Source organism: Nomascus leucogenys, chromosome 16, assembly GCF_006542625.1.
Source record: "Nomascus leucogenys isolate Asia chromosome 16, Asia_NLE_v1, whole genome shotgun sequence".
NCBI lineage: Eukaryota > Metazoa > Chordata > Mammalia > Primates > Hylobatidae > Nomascus > Nomascus leucogenys.
Window position 1 is genome coordinate 86,707,856 of NC_044396.1, and position 12,665 is coordinate 86,720,520.

The following is a 12,665-nucleotide window of genomic DNA, read 5'->3' on the forward strand; positions in this document are numbered from 1 at the left end:
TCTGCACAGAGGTCCCTACGTGCCAGCCAAGGCTCCAGCAATCACATGAAAGCTCCAGGAATAGAGCCTAAGTCTGATCCAAGACGTGTGCCCTTTCCACTACACTGCGCTGCTGACCAGGGCAGATCAGAGTGCTCCACATTCGTACATGCACTCAGAATGACTGGATTTGTGGTAAATGCCCAGAAGAGACAACATACAGATTTAAACATAGACATCAACCTCCCCTGGGAAGCCTCCTTTTACCCTCACATTAGAGGACGTCTTTAGCAGCCTGAACTTAACCGCGCAGAGGCACTCGCCCTGCTGCACTGAAACTTCCTTTTTGCCTATTTGCCATTCACCAGCTAGGGGGCCAGAGTCAACAGCCTGTGGGGCCCCCCCTGCAGCCCCAGTACCTAGCACAGCACCCAGACATACAGCAGGCACCCAACAAACAGTTAATGACTAAAGAGATGGAAAGAGGGACGGGAGAGGAAAGGAAAGATAAGTAAGGAAGAATTCCTGCAGAGGGTCTGAAATGAGAGAGAAGACGGGAGAGCCAAAACGAGGCTCTCGGGAGACCCATGTACATTCTTCCTCAATTGCCCCAGCCTCCATCAGGGTAAATGAATGCATGCGTGTGCACACACACTTTCACACACACATGCTCATACACACCCATATACAAAATCATACACGTGCACACACATATCCATATACACAATCATACACACATACACAAGCACCCATACACACAACCACACACACATGCACACTCACACACGTACACAACCACATACACAACCCATATACACAACCACATACACATGTGCACACTCACAAATGTACTATACACAATCTCATACACAACGTGCACTTACACATGTGCCCACAGCCACACACACGTGCACTTACACGTATGCCCACGACACACAGCACACTCAAAAACGTGCCCATATTCACAATCACACACACACGTACACTCACAATGTGCCCAGATATGCAATCACATACATGCACACTAACATGTGCACACATACAGTATCACACACATGCACACTCACACGCCATCTATATACACAATCACACAATGTGCACACTCAAACGTACCTATATACACAATCACATGCACACACACAAACACACCCATATACACACATACATGTGCACTCACAAACACACCCATACACACACACACAGAGATATGATCACACACTCACATGCACATGGGAGCACACACACGAGAATGAGCCTGGTCCATTAGGAAATTTCTTCTTGGATCACAGCCAGAGGTTTGATGAGGAAAAGAGAAGGAAAATGAAAGGTCTTTCTGCAGACCACTTCCTACATGAGCAAAAAAGATTAAAAGGCTATAAAATAAACCAGAGGATTTCAGCGGCTTCACATTATAATGAGAGACCAAAATAATACACCAATTACTACTCAGTTAAAGGTTTAATTAAACCATTTCAAGTATCTCTCAACTTAAAATGAATTGTGAAGGTTAAACCTGAATGAAAATCATTAGAGAGAAACTAAGCCTCTATAAGCCTCAAATTTTATGAACTTTCACAAAGAGAAAAGGAAAGACTTGAAGTTCATAATGAAAGACTTTTTAAAAATTTTTGTCATGTTAAGAGGCTGAGTTTAACCAAGGAATTAATGCGTTTTAAAATTAAACTACACAGACAAAAGTAGTTTAGTATACACACACAAAAAAGAAAACATATTGAAGAAGAATTTGTCAAAAGTAAATTATTTAATAAAGGAAAATAATTTATAAAAGTAGGCTCAATGATAAGAACTTGATTATTCCTGGACTACCACCATAACATGCAAATAACATCAAATCAGCTGGGCCTAAATTCCTCCCTCTCACTTACTAAATAGGTAATCTCGAACATGCTGTTTTAACTCCTCTGAGTCTCTAAGCCACATATTCCTCAATTATAAAATCTGGGCATCAGCCAGGAAATAGATGTGAATAACCCTATAAACCAACAAATTATAATACATATACCGAACACGCCACCCAGCAACAGCAGAATACAAAGTATTCTCAATATAAACCAACAAATTATAATACATGTGCTGAACACGCCACCCAGTAACAGCAGAATACAAAGTATTCTCAAGTCCACATGAAAAATTATCCAAAACAGACAACATTTTAGGCCATAAGTCAAGTCTCTACAAATTTAAAAGAACTGGGCCAGGCGCAGTGGCTCACGCCTGTAATCCCAGCACTTTGGGAGGCCGAGGAGGGTGGATCACAAGGTCAGGAGTTTGAGAACCAGCCTGGCCAACATAGTCAAACACCGTCTCTACTTAAAAAAATAGAAAAATTAGCCAGGCATGGTGGCGGGCGCCTGTAGTCCTAGCTACTCAGGAGGCTGAGGCAGGAGAATCGCTTGAAACTGGAAGGCGGAGGTTGCAGTGAGCCGAGATCACGCCTCTGCACTCCAGCCTGGGCGAAAGAGTGAAACCCCATCTAGAGGAAAAAAGAACAGAAATCATTCAAGTATGTGGAATTAAATTAGAAATAAAAAGGAAGAAATTTGGGAAATTCAAAAATTTATGAAAATTAAATGGTACTTTTAAATAGCCATTGGGCCAAAAAGGAAATCATAAGGGAAATTAGAAATACTCTGAGACGAACAAAACAAAAACACAACATACCAAAACTTATAGGATATAGCAAAGGCAGTTCTAAAAAGAAAGTTTATTGCCTACATTAGAAAAAAAGAAAAATCTCAAACAACATAATTTTACAACTCAAGGAATTAGACAAAGAAGAATAAATAAGCCCAAAGTGGACAGATGGAAGGAAATAATAGAGTAGAGCAGAAATAAACAAAATAGAAAAAGAATAAAAAAGATCAATAAAGAGCTTGTTTTTTGAAAAGATAAACACAGTTGAGAAACGCTTAGCTAGACTAACCGAGAAAAAGAGAGAGGCCACAAATGAATTAAATTTTGAATGAAAAAGGACACATTATAACTGCCACAGAAAGACAAGTGATCATAAGAGACTACTATCAACAATTATATGCCAACCAACTAGATAACCTAGAAGAAACTGATAAATTCCTAGAATCACACCATCTACGAAGACTGGATCATAAGGAAATAGAAAACCTGAATAGATCAATAACAAGTAGGAGACTGAATCAGTAATCGAAATCTCCCAACAAAGAAAAGCCCAGGACCAGGTGGTTTCACTGGTGAATTCTACCAAACATTTAAAGAAGAATTAATTCCAGTTTTACTCAAGCTCTTCGAAAAAATTAAAGAGGAGGGCATACCTCCCAACTCATTTTGTAAGGCCAAAGCTAGACAGACACTACAAAAAAAGAAAATTACAGGCCAATATTCCTGATAAACAAAAATACTCAAAAATACTAACAAACCAAATTCAACAGCACATTAAAAAAATTACACACCACAATAAAGAGGGTGTTATTGCTAAGATGCAAGGCTGGTTCAACATATGCATATAAATAAATGTGATATATAACATTTATAGAATTAAGGACAAAAATTATACATGATCATCTCAATAAGTATGGGAAAAAGTTTGACAAAATTCAACAACCTTTCATGATAAAAACTCTCAAAAAACTAGATAACAAGGAATGTACCACAACATAATAAAGGAATATGCTTCAACAAACGACAGACCCAGAGCTATCATAATAATCAACGTGAAAAGCTGAAAGCTGTCCTCTAAGATCAGGAATAAGACAAGGGTGCCTGCTCTCACCATTTATATGCTTCCTGGCATTGGAAGTCCTAGCCAGAGCAGTTAGGTAAGCAAAAATACAAAGCACGCAAAGTAAAAAGGAAGGAGTAGAACTGTCTCTGTAGATGACATAATCTTAGATACAGAAAGCCTGAAAGGTTATACTTCTAGTAGCTTTTGGATAATGTATAAAGTTACAAATGTTACAAGATACAAAATCAACATACAAAGATCTGTTGTGTTTCTACACAAAAACAACTGAAAAAGAAAATGATCCCATTTATAATAGCGTCGAAAAAAATACTTAGGAATAAATATAATCAAGGTGAAAGATCCGTATACTAAAAACTATATCAATGAAAGAAATTGAAGATGACACAAATAAATGGAAAGATATCCCACATTCATGGATCAGAAGAATTAATATTGTTAAAATGTTCATACTAACAAAAGCAACCTATAGATTCAATGCATCCTGGGAATCTAAGGTAAAGCATGGTGACTATAACTAACAACACTGTATTATATACTTAAAATTTGCTAAGACATATCTTAAATGTTTTCACCACACACATACAAAAATAATGGTAGCTATGTGAGGTAATAGATGTGTTAACTAACTTGATTGTGGTATCATTTCACAATATGTAAGTATAACAAATCATCACTGTAAACTTACACAATTTTGTCAAGTATAAATAAAGCTGGAGAAAGAGAGAGAAGGATCTGAAAGATAAAAGAGGTATCTCAAATCAATAGCCTACCCTTTCCAACTTAAGAAAAAAAAACAGAAGCAAGCTAAATCCAATACAAGCAGAAGGACAGAAATAATAATGCCTAGAATGGAAAGAGATTATATAAAATATAGAAAAAGAAAAGAGAAAATCAACAAAACCAATGTTTTTCAAAGATTAAGAAAATGCCAAACCTTCAGCTAAACTTACCAAGAAAAAATAGCAAGACCTAATTTGCTAAAATCAATAATGAAAGGGAGAACATTACTGTTTAATCTTACAAAAATCAAAATAATTATTAAAGAATATTAAGAACAATTATATGTCAACAAATTAGACAATCTAGACAAAATGGAAAATTCCCTAGAAAGACAAACTACTGAACCTAATTCAAAAATAGCAAAGATGCATACACCTATAACAAGAGATTGAATCAGTGAAAAAATAAAAAGCCCAGGACTAAATAGTTTTACTGGTGAATTCTACCAAATGTTTAAAGAAGAATTAACACCAATACTTAAAAATTTTTCCAAAAAATAGAAGAGGAGGGAATGCTTCTCAAGTCATGCTATGAGGCCACTATTACCCTGAAACCAAAACCAAAGACATCAAAGACTCTAGACCAATATCTCTTATGAATATAAATGCAAATATATTTAACAAAATACTAGGAAACTGAATCCAGCAGCACAGCAAAAGGATTATGCAACATGACCAAATGAGATCTATCCAAAAATTACAAGAGTGATGCACTTGGCATGTAAAAACACATCAGTGTAATATACCATATTAATACAACAAATAAGAAAAAAACCACACAGTCATCTCAACAAACTCAGAAAAAACATCTGACAAAATCCAACACCATTTTATGATTTAAAAAATAAACAACACACTAACAAACTAACAATAAAAGGAGCTTCCTTAACCTAATGAAGAACATCTATCTCACACACACACACACACACACACACACATACACCATCATACTTAATGGTAAAAGACTGGATACTTTCTTTCTAAGATAGTATCAGAACAAGAATGTCCACTCATCATTTCTACTCAACCCAGTACTGGAGCTTCTTGCCAGGGCAATTAGGCAAGAAAATAAAATACAAAGAATCCAGATTAGAAAGGAAAAAGTAAAATTATCTCTAGTCACACATGACAAGATTATATGTATAGACTCCTGAGGAATACACTAAAAAACTAATAAACAAGTTTTTTAAAGTTTTTCTTAAAAACTAATAAACAAGTTCACAAGATCTAATCAACAAGTCCAGCAAAATTGCAGGATAAAATATCTATATACAAATAACAGTTGTATTTATAAACTAGCAATAAGCAATCTGAGAATAAATTATGAAAATAGTTCTATTTACAGTAGCATCAAAAAGAAAAAAATACTTAGGAATTAAAGTAATCAAGGAGGTATAAGACTTGTACATCGAAAAATACAACACATTGTTGAAAGAAATTAAATAAGACCTAAATAAATGGAAAGATATTCCATGTTCATGGATTGGAAGGTTTAAAATTGTTAAGATGGCAGTAGTCTCTAAATGGATCTTGATACAGCTTGGCTCTGTGTCTCCACCCAAATCTCACCTCGAATTATAATCCCCATAATCTCGATATGTCAAGGGCAGGACCAGGTGGAGGTAACTGGATCACTGGGGCAGTTTCCCCCATGCTGTTCTCGTGACAGTGAGTTCTCATAAGACCTGCTGGGTTTATAATTGTCTGGCATTTCCCCTTGTTTGCACTCACTCTGTCCTGCTGCCCTGTGAAGAAGGTTCCTCTTCTCCTTTGCCTTCTACCATGACTGTAAGTTTCCTGAGGCCTCCTCAGCAACAAAGAGCTATGAGTCAATTAAACATCTTTTCTTTTTTTTTTTTTTCTTTTTTTTTTTGAGACAGAGTCTCGCTCTGTCACCCAGGCTGGAGTGCAGTGGTGCCATCTCGGCTCACTGCAACCTCCGCCTTCCGGGTTCAAATGATTCTTCTGCTGCCTCAGCCTCCCAAGAAGCTGGGACTACAGGTACATGCCACCACACCCAGCTAATTTTTGTATTTTTAGTAGAGATGGGGTGTCACCATAATAGCCAGGCTTGTCTCGAACTCCTGACCTCATGATCCGCCCACCTCAGCTTCCCAAAGTGCTGGAATTACAGGCGTGAGCCACCGCGCCCAGCCTAAACCTCTTTTCTTTATAAATTACCCAGTCTCTGGTATTTCTTCATAGCAGTGTGAGAACGGACTAATACAGATCTAATACAATCTTTATCAAAAATCCAACTGTCTTTTTTGAAGAAACAGACAAGCAGATCCTAAAATTCATATGGAACTGCAAAAGACCCTGAAAAGTCAAAACAATCTTGATAAAGAAGAACAAAGTTGGAAAATTCAAACTTCCCCATTTCAAAACTTACTACAAACTTACAGCCATCTAAACAGTATAGTACTGATATTAGAAGAGACATATTGATCAATGAAATCGAATTAAGAGTCCAGAATAAAACTCATACATTTGTACTCAATTGATTTTTGACAAGGGTGCCAAAACCTCTCAATGGGAAAATAACAGTCTTGTCAACAAATGATGTTGGGACAACTGGATAGCCACATGTAAAAGAACAAATTTGGAACCCTACCTCACACCATATGCAAAAATTAACTTAAAATTGATCGAAGACTTTAATGCTTAACATCATTAATCATCAAAAATGCAAACCAAAACCACAGTGAAATACCAGTTCACATTCACTGGGATGGGTACAAACCAAAGTGTGAAAATTAACAAGTGTTGGCAAGGATGTGGAGAAATTGGATCCTTTACATGTCGTTGACTGAAATGTTTTAAAATGGTGCACCTCCTATTGAAAAAAGTTTGACCATCCTCGAAAAACTTAAATATAGAATTGCCATATGACCCAGCAATCCCACTCCTTGGTATATATCCAAGAAAAATGAAAACAAATATTCATGTGAAAACTTGTAAACAAATGCTGATAGAAGCATTATTCAGTAGCCTAAAAGTGAAAACAACTCAAACGTCTATCAAAAGAGGAATGGATAGACAATATGTAGCATATGCATACAATGAAATATCACTCAGCCATAAAAAAGGAAGCACTGATACATGCTACAATATGGATGAATCTTGAATGACTGCTTAATGGGTACAGAGCTATTTTTGGAGTAATGAAAATGTTCTGGAATTAGGTAGTTGTAGAAGTTGTACAATCTTGAAAACATACTAAAACCATTGAATTTTATATTTTAGAATTCTTAAAATGGCAACTTTTGTTTCATATGAATTTTATCTAAAAATAACAGGTAAAAAATAGTGAACTGGAAAATGCATCAGAAGTAAATACTCAGAATGCAGCACAATATGAAGGCAAAGAAAACACAAAAGTTAGGGTAAAAGTATAGAGAAGGACTAACAAACATTTAAGTTACAGAAAGATAATGAAGCAGAGGCAATACCAGAAGGCAGAACAGTTTATATTCTTCTAAAATTTATACAAATCGTAAATCTATAGGTTTAAGAAGACCAACCAACATCAATGTAAAAATTTACTTAATCCTACCTGGATGCATCACAGTAAAACTTTAGAAAACCAAAAACAAAGAGACTAGGGAATAAAAGCACTTAAAGTCAGATTGACAGCTGGCATCCTAACCACAATAAAAGCCAGGATTCAATGAAATAATAATTTCAATGTGCTGAAATGAAAAAAAAAAAAAAAAGCCAACCTAAAATCCTATCCCCAAGAAAAACATATATTAAAAATAAAGACAATAGGCAGGGCACGGTGGCTCACGCCTGTAATCCCAGCACTTCGGGAGCCCAAGGCAGGCAGATCACTTGATGTCAGGAGTTCAAGACCAGCCTAGCCAACATGGCAAAACCCTGTCCCTACTAAAAATATAAAAATTAGCCAGAAATTGCTTGAACCCGGGAGGTGGAGGTATCAGTGAGCCAAGATCGCGCCACTGCACTCTAGCCTGGGCAAATGAGCGAGACTCTGTCTCAAAATAATAATAATAAAGGCAATAATTAGGACCACATCAGATAAACAATAACCAGGAGAGCTCATGATCAGCAGCTCCATTCAGATTTCTTTACAAAGAAATCTAAAGTGTATTCTATAGCAGAAAAAAACTCATCCATGGATGGAGATGGAATGGATGGAGATCCAAGGACAGAAGAGCCAGAGAGTCATAAATATGGAGCTAAATCTAAATGAACACTTACTGTATAAAATAATCATTATCATGCATTGTGAGGTTTAAAATGAGTATATACAGATGCTCTAAAGACAAGTGTTAATATTTTCTATACAAAGAGCTCCTACAACTCAATAAAGAGCAAACAAAAACACAGACGGCTGGGCGCGGTGGCTCACGCTTGTAATCCCAGCACTTTGGGAGGCCGAGGCGGGCGGATCACGAGGTCAGGAGATCGAAACCACGGTGAAACCCCGTCTCTACTAAAAATACAAAACATTAGCCGGGCGTGGTGGTGGGCGCCTGTAGTCCCAGCTACTCGGAGAGGCTGAGACAGGAGAATGGCGTGAACCCGGGAGGCAGAGCTTGCAGTGAGCCGAGATTGCGCCACTGCACTCCAGCCTGGGCGACAGAGCGAGACTCCGTCTCAAAAAAAAAAAAAAAAAAAAAAAAAAAACACAGACAACTGATATGAACAGTAATTCACAGATGTGTAAATTAATTAAACATTAAACATGGTCAACCTCACTAGTGACCAGCAAAATGCAAATTAGAATAATACACCATTTTTTGTCTATCAAATTGGCAAAAACTCTTCAAAATAAGATAATATCCTTGGGTTGATGTGGATATGGGAAAACAGAAGATCTTAGATCCTAGTGAGAAAATATATGGATAAAACCTTTCCAGAGAGCATTCTGATAAAACCTAGCAAACTTTTAAATGAGCATACCCTCTACACAAGCAGTTCTCCTAGGAATATAGCCAACATGAATGCACAATGTACAATGATATTCGTGGCAACATTTATTGTAACATTTATAATAGCACAAAATTAGACAGAAAACATGTCATCAAAAAAAGAAACGAAAGGTTGAGTAAATTATGCATTATCCATAGAAGTAATTACCATACAGACACTAAAAAAAATTAGGACATACAAATAATACAGTATTGTGTACTTGACATTTGCTAAAAGAGGAGGTCGGGTTTTGGGTGGGTTTTTTTTGAAACAGGATCTCACTCCATCACCCAGGCTGGAGTGCAGTGGTGCAATCACAGCTCACTGCAGCCTCAACCTCCTGGCTCAGCCTCCCTAGTAGCTGGGACTACAGGCACATGCCGCTTTATCTGGGCTTTTTTTTTTTTAGAGACAGAGTCCCATTATGTTGCCCAGGCTGGCCTCAAACTCCTGGGCTCAAGTGATCCTCCTCCCCCAACCTCTCAAAATGCTAGGATGACAGGCGTAAGCCATCACACACAGCCGAAAAAGAACAGATCTTCTCACAATATACACACACACATAAAAAAGTTAACTACATAGGGTGATAGATAAATGAGTTAGCTTGGCTGTGACTTCACAATGTATACGTATACCAAAATATCAGGTGTACATCATAAATACATACAATTTTTGTTTGTCGATTATACCTCAATAAAACTAAAAAAATAAATTAGGAGACATGTCGGTACCGAAATGAAGAAATATCCAGTACATACTGCTGACATTTTTTAAGGCTACAGAACATATATTATGATCCCATTTTTGTTTCTTATTAAATAACAAAGCAATAACAAACAGTGTATTTATGTGTACATATGCAGAGAAAAAGTCTGGAAGCACACTTGTTAGCACCATTATTTCTAGAACTTGGAGAGCAGTTAGAAAAACGTGCTTTCCCCATATTATATTGCTTTAGTTTTCTTTTACAGCAAGATTTCAGGGCCAGGCACGGGGGCTCATGCCTGTAATCTCAGTACTTTGGGAGGCCGAGGCAAGTGGATCACCTGAAGTCAGGAGTTCGAGACCAACCAGCCTGACCAACATGGCAAATCCATTTCTACTAAAAATACAAAAATTAGCTGGGTGTGATGATGGGCACCTGTAATCCCAGCTACTTGGGAGGCTGAGGCACGAGAATCACTTGAACCCGGGAGACAGAGGCTGCAGTGAGTCAAGATCATGCCATTGCACTCCAGCTAGGTGATAAGAGCAAAACTCCAACTCAAAAAAAAAAAAATTACTCTTATAATTGGAAAAAAAAGTATAAAGTAAAAGTGTAATTGCTTTGATGGGTTTACCCACATATTATATTTGCCCAGAAGAAGCGCCAAAGTCCACCTGGAGGAGTTAAAGGAAGTTTTACAAGTGTGGGTTCACTGCAACACCACGGAGGGAAAAAGGAGCTGGGGGCCTAGAAGACCTCCAGCTGTTCGGCTATAGAAGGAGCCTACAGTACTAAGAGAATGGCCCCACCAGTGAACCCATGCTGCCAAGGGCACTCCACAGAAGGCAGGGGTCTTATACTAGTCAGAAGAATCCCCAAGTCAAATGAGTTTGAGGAGCCCTGCTTTGGGTGGGGAAAGCCAGTGAAGTTTCTTGAGCAAAGGGTGACAGCTGGGACGGAGGGAGGGCAGCAAGGCCCAAGGCAAGAAAGCAAGGACAACAAAAAGTAATTCATTCACTGGACACACACGGAAGGGGCTGTAGCCCCATACCAGGACCTGAGGCTAAGAGCTGAACAGCCCAAATCCCTTCTTTGGGACATTTCCTGATAAGCAAGAGAAACACAGAGACAAATGAAAGCACACCCAGGTGAGACAGAACTGAAACAAGTCTAGCTGTGGGGTTCTGGGAGCCCAGGGAAAGGTCCTGCAGCCCCACTTGGGGCCAAAGAAGTGTTCCTCAGGGTGACCCCAAGCTGAGTGAGTCCCAGCCACATGCAGGAGTGAACCAGCAAGAACACCTACAAGGGGCTTCCCAGGAAGAGGTGACCTTTGTATTCAGTTGCTCCTCCACCAGCCGCCGGGGTCCCGTGGCTACAGATCAGTGACGAGAGGGAGAAGAGGGGCATGGGGGACGGTTGAGAGGGAGGTGAATCTCCGGGAAGGGGCAGGAGCTCAGGGCCAGCTCCTACATGAATGGCACTGTCTCTCACTAATGCTGGTTAGGCGTGGAAGGGTGGGAGTCGGAAAATGCACCTTACAACACTGACACTCATAATTCTATGTGAATTCTGTTTTTTTTAGCATTTATTCATTTCCTATTTATAAAAGAAATGAAAGGCAGGGTGCAGTGGCTCACGCCTGTAATCCCAGCATTCTGGGAGGCCTAGGTGGGTGGATTGCTTGAGTCTAGGAGTTTGAGACCAGTCTGAGCAACATAGTGAAACCCTGTCTCTACAAAAAATACAAAAATTAGCTGGGTGTGGTGGCAGGCACCTGTAGTCACAGCTACTCAGGTGGCTGAGGTGAGAGGAACGCTTGAGCCCAAAAGGTGGAGGTGGCAGTGAGCCAAGATCACGCCACTGCATTCAAGCCTGGGCAACAGAGTGAGACTCAGTCTCAAAAAGAAAATGAAAAAATTAAAAATTAAAATTTCTCTCTTATCTACATCTCATTTAGAAAGAAGAGAATCTTAATAAGCAAAGAACTAAAAGCTTTGCAAGAGCCAGTCTAGAAGTTCTTTCCACATTGATCCACATGGCTTCTATCTGCCATATGAATTGGACAAGAGACATTATCCATTTTTCTGAGTCCATATACATTCAACCCCAGAGGCAGGTACACAGATAAAACCCTGTCTCTACAAAAAATACAAAAATTAGCTGGGTGTGGTGGTGGGCACCTGTAGTCACAGCTACTCAAGTGGCTGAGGTGAGAGGAATGCTTGAGCCCAAAAGGCGGAGGTGACTAAACACAGTTCTTGATTAAAGCCCTCTCTGTGAAGCTATACTCTTTAGAAGGCAAGGCACTGACTGCTCAGCAGGGAAGTGGGCCATGGAGAGTGTGGGTGTCACAAAGCTTCTGGCCAGGGGTCAGGACTCACACAGCCTGGGTGGGCAAAGGGAGGACGCTGAACTGCAAGGCCCCTGGCACCAAGCAGGTTCTGACTCTCAGTGCCCCATGCAAACTTTCCTCCTCTACCCCAAAGCAAAGGGTCTCAAGTGTGTGCTACTGGTTGAGACGTAA

The 12,665-nt window shown here is 39.0% G+C and overlaps 1 protein-coding gene across 2 annotated transcripts in view; it reads right to left on the reverse strand.

The window, feature by feature from the left end:
- The window catches only part of ZFAT (zinc finger and AT-hook domain containing), a 234,782-nt gene that overhangs the window by 167,869 nt on the left and 54,248 nt on the right, over positions 1-12,665 (reverse strand). The gene's annotated exons all lie outside the window — the stretch shown is intronic.